Here is a 10,069-nt window from a genome sequence, read left to right as displayed (position 1 = left end):
GTCAGCCTTGTCAAATGTGTGGCAATAGAAGCAAAATTCTTTACAAACCGCTTGTGATAGCTGGCAAGACCCATAAAACTCCTAACTTCAGTCACAGAACTAAGCCAGACCCAGTTCTTAGTTGCTTCAATCATTTAGGGATATACCTTCACCCTCTATTTTGAAACTACATGCCCTAAAAGGGCAAAAAAGACAACTAAAATTCACACTTAAAAATTTTTGTATATAGTTTATGTTTCCCCGAAACACCCAGAACAATAGAAGATGGTCTACATATTCTTCCTTACTCTTCAAGTAGACTAAAATGTCATCTATAAATACAATTACAGACTAATCCAGGAACAATTTGAACACCCCATTCATCAAAATCAGGAAGGTTGTAGGTGCATTGTTCAACCTAAACAACATTACAAGGAAAATATAATGCCCATACCGAGTTCTAAATGTTGTTTTAGGTACATCCTCAGGTCTAATCTTAAGCTGATTGTAATTAGAACTTGAATCAATTTTAGAAAATACTAATGTACCCTACATCATCTATACGAGGCAATGGATACTTATTTTGAATGGTGACCCTATTCGACTATCGGTAGTCTATGCACATCCTTATACTACCATTCTTTTTTCTTAACTAACAAGACCAGAGCACCCCATGGGGAAAACTGATATAGATAAAACCTTTATCAATGAGTTCTTGGATTTAAGCCTTCAGCTCTCTTAATTCTGCCAAAGTCATGCGATAAGGAGGGATAAAGATTAGACGAGTGTTCGGCTCCAAGTCAATAGAAAAATCTATATCTCTATCTGGAGGCATATCAGGAAATCAATATAAAACACCTCCTTAAACTCAAACACTATAGAAATAGACTCACTAAAGGGGCATTTGGCTTCAACATTCCGAATATGAGCCAAATATGCTAAACAACCCTTTCCAACCAATTTGTTAGCCTGAATAAAGAAGACGATCTTGTTGGCTTAGCCTTATATACCCCTTCCTACTCAAATCATTTCCTACCCAGAATATCTAGAGTCACAATCTTAACATTACAGTTAAGCACAATATAATAGGGGAACAACCAAGTCATATCTAAAATTACATCAAAATCAGTCATATTCAAGATCATCAAATCAACACAAGTCTGAAAACCTATAAACCTAATAGAACAAGTAGGATATACATGGGTGACTAGAACAGAATCTCCAATTGGGGTAGAAACATTGATGGGGCCATCAAGCATATCATAAATCTCATCAAAACCCAAGGCAAACTGTATTGACACATAAGAGTAAATAGAACCTGCGTCAAACAAGACAGTAGCCATCCTATCACAGATAAAAATACTATATATGATCACTGCATCACATGCCTCAGCCTCTGTCCTGCCCGAAAAAGCATAAAATTATGCCCTATCATTTTGATAGACCACTTCTCTACCCGAATGCACTGATCCTCTACACGTATTACCATTTCCACGGCCTCCATTGCCTCTCTAATTTTCTCCTCGCCTATCTTGTGGATGTTCTTTATCAGTATTACCTCCATTTTTTGGTACCATTGCTATGATCTGCTGTTGCGCGAGATCAATCATGCGAGGGTAGGGAAAATTTCTCCTTATGTTCTCTAGTTCCCTACAATTACAATAATTGTGGTCAACGGACGACCTATTTCCTGATACGAAAGAAGCTCACTAACCATCCTGAGTAGGAATCTTCTTTGGAGTCCCTGAATAACTACCCATAGAAGTGAGCATAGCTGACTGAATTGGCCGAACTATAAATGTCGGCCTACCTGAACCTCATGAATAAGAACCATTAAAATTACTTGTATTCTTAAGCTTCTTAGGGAAAGCCTTAGCCTTTTCATCCCGCCGAACTCTTTCTACCTTATTCACAAAGTATGTCACTTCATCATAGCTTCTACCTGTAAAGGTCATGTGAACAGACAATACCTATAATTCGGGATTCAATCCTTTGATAAAAAAAAATGGATCATTTCCTCCTCTGTAGTTACCAACTGCGTATCATATCTGGCAAAGGCATGAAAATTAGCCTCATAAGCATCTATAGTCATGCTACCCTACTCAAGAGCCATAGGCTCATCCATCTTGTGATCTCTCAGAGTCCTAGGCACATACTTCTTTAAAAATGGGACATGGAACTAAATCCAAATGAGTGAAGGGAAAACTAGCGATCGGTATTCCACAAAGGCTCTCCACCATTTCTTAGCTTCATCTTGAAGTTGGAAGGTCATGAACTCAACTCCATGCTAGTGGATTATGCCCAAATTATGAAGTCTCTTATAACAATATAAGATGAAGTAATAGGCATCATCACTCTCAGAGTCCTGGAATACTAGAGGCTTCAAATTCAAGAACATAGTTAGCATTTCATGCTCAGTACTAGTCATCATTGGGCTCAAAATTAGACAAAAGAAGGCATCAGTGTCCAATGCTTCATTCGTCTGAGAGACTAGAGTAACAACGGGATAAGCAACTAATGCTTGAGCTACGTGCATTGTGGGAATGACTCCAGTGTTGACCAACCCACTCAGAAAGGTCATAATCTTCTGAGTTATAGTTGGGTCCAAATGCAAAAGTCTTGTAGCCTCAGCCTCTGTATGCTCCTCCTGACCAGATCTTCCTTCACCTCTATATTAACATTCTCTTCCAGTTCATCATGGGGTGCAAGAGAGGCCTTTTCTTGCGGGACATTCTCAGCCTTAGCTTCACCCCTGGCGAGTGTTGCTCATGTTCAGCCTTTGTTACGTCCTCTTCTTCTATATCTACCTCAGTCACGCCCTCTAATTGTTGTCTCCTTTCTCTATGAAAGCTATGGGTCGGACACTATTATATTGCATATTAACCATCTGTTGATAAGAGAATGAAAGAGGTTAGATACCAATTTGGATAACTAGGCACCAATTAGAATCAGGTTATATCACGAAGGAAGAAGAAAATAGAGATATTTCCTAAAGTTAGGCAGCCTCTTGAAGAAAAGTACAGACGTCTCTATTCCGTTCCGCAAGATTCTACTAGACTCATTTTGGTACAATGAGATCACAGAATCTAGGGCTCTAATACCAACTTTGTCACAATCCAAAATTGGTATCACACTAATCCTCTGATGAAAGAACCAAAACTACACCCTAAACTAGCATCCTAACACAAAAATAGGCATAAATATGCAAAAACAGTTTTTATACAAGTTTTAAGTTGACTTTCTATAAATTCGGGAAATAAATTCAAACACAAGCAAAATATGGCCAAAACATGTAGAAATCTATCCCTTAGAACCTGAAAGTCATTGTACCAAAACTACTACATAGTAAGTCTAAGAGTAAGGGGATACAACCCCAAAAACTAGTTCTAAAATAAAGTCTAAAGGTTTAAGTCTTAAAAGATTGAACTAAGATCCTAGAACAATCCACTATAGCCTGAAAGAGTTGGCTCACCCTTGAATTTGAATGATTACTGATCTCATAGCTGAGGTTTGTGAGCAACAGGCTGAAGATGCTTTGTACTCAAAAAGGAAAGAGTAAGTGTAGTATCAGTACACATAAACAACGGTGTACTGTAGGATCACACAATCAGCCCAATAAGTGAAACATGCACAAGTAACTGCAACATAGTAAAGACAGATATATACAAACCACATTACCAAGTATCATTTCATGAGAAATAATAGGTTCACATTGTTAATTTCAAATACAACAATCCTCACACATGAATGAAGTTTCAACTACAAGTATTCAGTCAATAATGGTTCTCTTATACACTCTATACCCAAACTATTAGTTCATACTGGTATGGTAACTAATCTAATAAGTGTTGAAATGTGACACCTAATTCAGTATGTGTCAAAATGTGACATCCAATTAAATATGTGTTGGAACATAACACCCAATCCAATATCACAATCATAATCATAGTCCACAATGAACGGTTCACATACTTGCACACACAAGTAACAGTTTCATTACATACAATTGATCACAATAGTCATTTTATTAAGTTCATTACATCTTTTCTTAGTCTCATTATGCAGGCAATACTATTAATTGTACTTTAACAGGCACACAAAACATAGACAAGAAATAAACAACCACCTACCTTGAAATCAAGCCTTGGAAACTCTAAAGAACTGGAGATTTCTCTTTTCGAAGTCTCTTGGCTTATTTTGGTCTAAAATCAAACAAAAAATACACGAATCAATGGATCATTGGCCTACAATACTTGGGTTATACCAAAATCCTAATCCTTGACAATTTTCATGATCACCTCCCTCCAACAAGGGCTTTTTTCACCATTAAATTCAGGCCAAAAACCCTTCCCTAAGATACTTACCATGGATTTCTCAAGAATGAAGTGGGAGAAATAAAAATGATTTTGGAACTTTCCCAAATTTAAATTCACGACTGTCTCGCTATGGTACTACTTATCCCACCATAGCGGCAATAATTCTATCGTGGCGGATTTCTCGAAGACAAAACCTCAAGATTTGCGTTCCAAACTTCTATTTCGCAACACACCTCAAACTATGATATTTTAAAATCTACCCTTCACACTAAGATCAAATACGAGAGTTCTACTCGCCTGAATTTGATTTTGTAAAGTTGTACAGGCTCTTTAATGTCTTGGCTAACAACCCAAGCTATCAAACTCAGAATTTAATCATTCACCCATTATCGGATTACCCAGAACTCACCTAACTCAATTTTCATCCAAGTCTAGCCTAGACTCAAATTTTCCTAGTGACTATTCAAAAAATTTCTGGCCAAATTCCTTCACCATTGGCTTATCCATAATGATGAAACAAGTCATTACAATTTCACTAGCAAAAAAGAGAAACACAATATAACTTAATATGTTGCTTATATTATCAGAAAATATGGAAGAAAGAATAAAACTTTAGAAATTTCTTAGAGAGAATTGAAGTAGCCCCTTGGTATAGGAGTAGGGCTCCTAAATGACGCGTTTGTGAAGGCAAATCGAAGGAAGAGCAAAAGGATGATTGGGTGCTTCTAGGGCGACTAATGTTGGCGATCTAAAAAGGGAGATATCTGGGACTGGAGCTATTCGTTTTATCTTTATTATATTAAGCTACAAGATAAACCTTCGTACATTATTTTAAATTTATCAGCCGAAAGGTGAACTATTGAGTCTTGATTCAACTTTTTTTTAACTTTACTTGTGGGGGGTGAAAAGATCAATACAATAAAAAAGACTGCATGAATTGGAATCTATTTATTAAAATAGATGACCAACTGAGAAAGAAAGGATTTGTGTTCAATGTCGGCCCCTCCTCCATATCAAAAAAAGGTTTCCAAAAAGGATTGCGTCAGTCAAAACTTTGACTTTGAGAGTGAGACTAAACAAAAAGAGGAAGAGAATTTCAACATGTTTTTAATACCTTGTTTACGATGTAAAATGATCAAAATAAAGAAAAACAAAATGGATAATAAGCTTTTGATCCCTTAATTATTAATATTTGATCCTTGTTATTAAATATTAAGCATTTAATTATTAAAAACAAATATTTTTAGTCCCTCTACATAGAAAATACATTATAATTTAAATAAACTTTATCCTATCAAAGACTAAGAAATCCTATAGAATGGACGTACAAAGCTCAATATCTATCATTTATCTAAAATTAGACACAACAAGAACGCCATATTATGTTTCTAGCTCTCTTCATAGGATTTTAGACGAACCATAGTAATTTTGGTTTCCTGATAAAATGTGTGAAAGTTTAAATTTTAGAATATTTTAGGAGGAGAAGTACTATGTTTAGTAACGAATATAAAATTTTCCTACACGACAATGTCCACAAGGAAAAAGTGACACGTCAAGTTACAAATATGTCATCCAAAAAAAATAACATAATTGTATGACTAAGTGGTAACGACACCACTATGAAAAGGGATTTAAAAAATTAAAAAAATAATACGCGACTATGTATATTAGTATAATTAATAAATAATAATACACGTTAATACACTTAGGCAAAAAAAATTATACCTGCAATAATATACTTATTAAGCAAACTGCTCCGGTGGCCGGAAAGAAGTGGGTAACAACAGACTCTTTTCTCAAATTCTGCACAATTCTTCAGAGTTGATCCGATCTAAATTCACATGAGAAGAATAGCTCTTTTTTGACACACTTTATGATCAGACCCAGAACAACCCCAATTAGATTTTCAACAACGATCTAGAAAAATTTTGAAGACCACAACACTTCTTCAAGATCTGTTTCTTTCTTTTTGTCAATCTAAGTGTAGTAAATCTGCAACAAGGCAAACTACCATAATATATATTTAGAACAGATCTAAAGAAACTCGACTGAAATCGCCGTCGACGATAAATTCATCAATCCATTCCGTCGATTTTGGACAAAGAAAAAGCAGTTGCGGCAGAGCTTGTTTATTTTGATATATTTTCTTTGCTGCTATTTTCACGATTTTAATATTTGGGGCAAATTAATTTGTACAAAAACAACATTTTTTGTTCGTTTGTTTGTTTATCCTAAATTTCTCTTCTTTATCTTTTACCCTGCAACGTTTCTTCGTTTTGTTTGTTTGTTAGATTTTGGCTCGAGGAATTGGAAGCTATTTAGTTCTTAACCTTGCTGAATAGGCCATCATAGTCGCAGCCACCTCCGGTGGGACTACTCCACCGGAGGAGTTTCCACTCTTTCCTCTGAAAAGCAATTCAGATTCACAAAATACTAAATCTAAAGAACCAAATAATGTCCAGTTTGTCAATATTCTTAAATTAAAATTGAACACCACACTACAGATTAGTGTTCCCCCAAGCTTGTAGTAATGATTCATGGAGAACCGAATATCACTTGGAAAGCATCGGAAGTCAGATCTCTTATCATTCAAGAAAACCTACAATTCGCCATTATTGGCAAATTATCGTATGGTAAACTGACATAATGGAGTTGAGGCGAACAATATCGAGTCAATATGAAATTAAAAGTGAGTGCATGATTGACGTTTTAGACACAAGACATATCTTAATTAGACTTACAAGTTTGGAGGACTATGTGCATCTGCTTTCAACATCAGCCTTTTATATGAAAGCGAGAGAGAATTATTGGCAGATGAGAACACTAAAATGGGACCCTTGATTTTAACCAGATGTTGAAACAACGATATGAGAAGCATGGATATCCTTTCCAACTCTTCCACCTAACTTTTTTGCGAAGGAGGAAATTTTCTCTATAGCTACAGCAATAGGTAAGCCACTAACGGTAGATATGGCAATGAGGAATCAGACGAGATCTAGTTTTGCTAAAGTCAAAATAGAGGTAGATTTGACTGCGAATTTTCCACAAAGGGTTAGAATAATGAAAGAAGATGATGTGACAGGGGTCATAAAGTTTAAGTAGATAAAAGTTCAATATGACTACATGCCCAAATACTGTAAGAAATATTGCTTATAAGGACATGACGAACATAGTAGCTGGGCAATCCATCCAGAACTGTATGATTCAAGGATTAAAGAAGAGCAAAATCAGGAGAAAAAAGAACTCAAAAATAAGCAAGGAGTGAAAGGGAAAGAAAGAAGAACGTTGACAAGTGGAAAGGTTGTGGGACCAAAACACAACAAACGGGAGTGGATTGTTCGAGAAGGAACAAGTATGAGAGGGTTAAATATGGACATATAGAAGGGAGGAAGGACGTACAAGATGAGAATTCATTTGCTGCACTGAGAGAAGAGTAAGAACAATATGAGAAAACTAATAATACAAATAAGCTTGACGAAAGCACGAAAGAATGGGTGACAAGAAATTTTAGGAGACAAGAAAAGGGTCAAGAGGTAATAATTGTAAAGGAACAAGAGGAAGGAGAATCTGATACAAGACAAACTGAGAAACAACCAAAAAACTAAAATGACAAGGACATAATTGAAGGAACAAGAGGAAGGGAAAGTTGATGCAAAACTAAATAAAGAAGAACAGATGTAAAATAGGGACAAAACAATGAAGAAGAGGAAAAGGTTGGAACCATGGTGATTTATGAACCAAGTAATGAAGAAGTAATGCCCCTAGCAATCCAGAAGGATAATCAAGAAGGGCGTATTGAATCAACAGGATTGAGTAATGAAAAGGAACATATGACACAAAACATAGAGAAGATAGCTATAGAAGGGGATTTATCCCCTAAACAGATAAGCAGGCTAAAAGGATCGCATACCAAGCCAAAAAAGCAAGGGGGAGGAGAACTCAATGCAGCACAAGCTTCTTTAAGGTCTAAGAGAATGATTATCAAAAATACTAAATATCAATGAGAGCTCTAATTTGAAATATTAGATCAGTAAACACTCAAAAGTCGTTTAGTAGACTTATTAATCTTTATAAAAGAAACCATTTTTACTTTGTGGGTCTTTCAGAACCATTTGAGGAAAAGCAAGAACTGAAGGTTTTCATAAGGAAGCTAGGGATGAAACATGCAGTGGCAAATATGAATAGCAAAATTTGGGCATTTATTGATGAAGCACTGGAATACTTTATAGAAGGAGATGAAGAGAAAATGCTAACACTCAAACTTTAGAATCAAGGGTTGGGCAAAGAAGTGGTGGTATCAATTGTATATGCTAAATGTACGCAAGGTGAAAGACAAAGGCTATGGAAATACATGGAGGAGTTGGCAGATAGTATCAATGCCCCTTGGCTGATAGGGGAGATTTCAATATAATAAGAATGAAGAGGAGAAGCTAGAGGGTCTACCAATATTCAAAAGGGAAGTCAGGGACTTCAATCATTGTATTAATGTGTGTAATCTAAAGGATAAGGGAGTTAAAGAAGGTAAATACACTTGGTGGAATGGTAGAGCAGATTCAAAGTACATTTTTAAAAGGCTAGATAGGGTGATGTGAAATGAAAAATTATAAAATTTCTTCCCAGTACTGGAGGTGGAGAACTTAGTGAGAAACGGATCAGATAATACACCTCTTCTAATTACCTTCAAAATCACTGAGGAGATAATAGTGAGACCGTTTAAATTTTTGAAATTCTGGTTAAGAGAAAGTTCTTTTAAGGAGCTGGTAAAGCAACACTGAAAAACAAATTTTGAAGAGGATTCTTTTATCTTATTTCATCATAAGCTAAAAAGATTAAAGAAAGCTTCGGCCAAATAAAGTAAAGATACTTTTAGAAATATATTTCAGGTGATAACCACTTTGAAGGAAGTCATTAAATTCAGAAAACTCAATTTGAATAAGACCCATAAGAAGTCAATAGGGAAAAGCTTCACAAAACTCAAACGGAGATTAAAAAATAACTTTTTAGGGATGAGGAATTCTGAAAACAAAAAGCAGGGATGGAATGATTCAAGGAAGAGGAGAGAAACATAAAGTTCTTCAATACAATAGTCAAGAGGAGAAGGAATAGACTTAAAGTGAACAAAATCCAGAATGATGATTGGGAATGGTTAGAGGATGAAGAAGACATTGCAAAGGCAGCTGGAAAGTTCTACATAAAGTAGTTTACAAAACAAGCAAATAGGAATGAATTTGAAATGTTGAATGAACTACCAGTCGTGATTAGTGAGGAAGAAAAAGAGCAACTTCAAAAAATTCCTTCAGTAGATGAAGTCAAAAAGGCATTCATGAGACTAAATAAGGATAGTGTAGGAGGGCCGGATGGAATCACAAGAGATTTCTATCAGCAAACACAAGATATTACTGGAGAGGACATTTACACTATGATCAGGGCTTTCTTTGGAGGGGCAGAGCAACCGAGGTTTATAACCCATACGAATTTAGTGATCATTCCTAAGAAAGTTATATGAATACTTTTTCAGATCTTAGACCTCTCCTTTTAAGTAATTTCGTAAATAAAATCTTTTCAAGAATTATTCATAAATGACTTAAGGCAATGTTACCTAAGATTATTTCTTCGAAACAAACACGATTTGTGCAAAGAAGGAGTATAGCAGAGAATGTACTATTAGTGCAAGAAATCATTGCTGAAATTAGAAAGAGAGGAAAGACACCAAATCTAGTTGTAAAACTGGATATGATGAAAGCTTATGACAGAGTAGAATAGATATTCATGAC

Source organism: Solanum dulcamara, chromosome 9, assembly GCF_947179165.1.
Source record: "Solanum dulcamara chromosome 9, daSolDulc1.2, whole genome shotgun sequence".
Lineage (NCBI taxonomy): Eukaryota > Viridiplantae > Streptophyta > Magnoliopsida > Solanales > Solanaceae > Solanum > Solanum dulcamara.
Note: the sequence above shows the minus strand (reverse complement) of the source record.